This window comes from Austrofundulus limnaeus, unplaced genomic scaffold (assembly GCF_001266775.1).
Source record: "Austrofundulus limnaeus strain Quisiro unplaced genomic scaffold, Austrofundulus_limnaeus-1.0 Scaffold433, whole genome shotgun sequence".
NCBI classification, from domain to species: domain Eukaryota; kingdom Metazoa; phylum Chordata; class Actinopteri; order Cyprinodontiformes; family Rivulidae; genus Austrofundulus; species Austrofundulus limnaeus.
In genome coordinates this window covers 235,393-237,105 of record NW_013952835.1, presented here as the reverse complement: position 1 = coordinate 237,105, position 1,713 = coordinate 235,393, and the positions used below count along the sequence as shown (strand labels likewise).

General features: G+C 48.8%; 1 protein-coding gene across 1 annotated transcript in view; it reads left to right on the top strand.

Annotated features, from left to right (window-relative positions):
• The first annotated feature begins 279 nt into the window (after window positions 1-279).
• lrrn3b (leucine rich repeat neuronal 3b) overlaps window positions 280-1,713 on the top strand; it is a 30,941-nt gene continuing 29,507 nt past the window's right edge. Inside the window, exon 1 of the mRNA XM_014024636.1 lies at window positions 280-623. The gene's annotated coding sequence lies outside the window, so the exon portion shown is untranslated. The remainder of the gene's footprint in view (window positions 624-1,713) is intronic.

Genomic DNA, 1,713 nt, shown 5'->3' with positions numbered 1-1,713 from the left:
ATGCAAAATCAGATTATTTTAGTTTAAAACTGTGACATGAAAAGAGGCGGGCGACATGCATTCATCCCACACCGACTTCTCAGCGTTGGATATTTTTTACAGTGCGTTTCACCTCCAACAGAACAAGACATAGATGAGAACAGGGGCTGCTGCGAGGGTGGGGAGGGGGAGTGACTGACAGGTCCTCTCAGCCAATCGGAGCGCGGCTGGCTCGCGGMGCTGCCCCGCTCCTCTGACGCCATTGGCCGCTCTCCGGAGAGCAGGAGCCCTGCGCTCATATTAACGGATGCTGAGGAGACGGCGCGGCGCATCGATGTGGTCCGCCTGACACCTGATCGAAGGGGGGAGAGATGCGCCCTTAACAGCCGTGAAGACGGAAAGGGAAGGGCACAGGGAACGCATAAATCTGTCTCCATCTTCCCAGCTGCTTTTGGACTTTTTCCCCCCTCTTTCCCCGGAGAAGAGCGGAGAACTGATTTCTCCTGAGCTGCGTGAGACGACCACACATTGTTGACTGCTTTAACCGTTGAACGCTGGGACTCAGTCTCTCTCTCTCCTCACTTGGWGGGAATATAGACGGCAAACACACAACCCGCTTCCTGTAAACGACATGATTCAAGCTGGTAAGTTGATTTTATGTTATTTTCAAATAAATCCGCTCACTCCTAAAATCTGCTCATTTCATCTCCTGCTTGACGCAAGTTTTAAAAAAAATATCTATTCGTCTCGTTACAGCGAGGAGATCATCCTTGACGCAGGTTTTGGATAAAAAAAAAAGAGGATTAATAATAAAAAAAACCCAGAAATAAATAAAAGAAAGAAGAAAATGCTGGTGGCTGCTGGTTTCGAACCTGCGCCAGAACCACATCCAGGCTGTTTCGAGGCGAACGAATTAAAAAAAAAAAGAAGAGGAGACATGTAACATGCGCGCGCACGCGGCGAAACAGGCAGCTCCATGTCCTCGGGTTCTGCTCGGTGTGCGCGCACCAGACATGTCTTTAAGAAATGCATGGAATGGTGGCCACCCCCCCCCCCTCCTCCTCTCTAAAAGTACATTTTCACATTTTACCAACAGATTGCCTCCTCTGCCATATTGGCATGTCGCATTGGGGGGGGCTTTTTATGTAATTAACGCAGCAGCTGAGGACCATCATCATCATCATCATCACCTGCGCCTGTACACCATCCAGGGACGGAGTTGGTAAACATGGGGGGTGTTGGGGGTTTGACAGCCTTTTCAAACTGAAACAGATGAATGTTTCAGATAAAACGGTAATGGCTGGAGGAGTGAGGGGGGGCTGCGGAGTCTGATGGCTGTAATTTTTTTTTTTTGCGCTGTTCCATTTGCAGGTTCTGGGTACGGCAGGTTTTTATTTATTTTTTTTGGCCTCCACAATGACTCGACTGATGCGAAACCTGGAGTCAAATGTCGTACCGGTTCTGCACGTGGGCCGAGCCGAAACACTGGCTCCATTTCTCGTCGCCTTTAACTTTTAATTCTTTAATGATCCGACACCACCCCCCTCCCCCCACATCCATTCCATTTTCCTCCCCCCCAGCGGTGATAAGAAGAGTCGAGCAAAGCTGTAATTGGTTACTTCATTAATTTTGCAACATTTGTTCAAAAACAAATCAATATTACATGTTCACAACAAGTCATACGCTTTAAGTGAGTGGGCTCGCGAATTGCCTATTGATCTGGGGGGGGGGGGG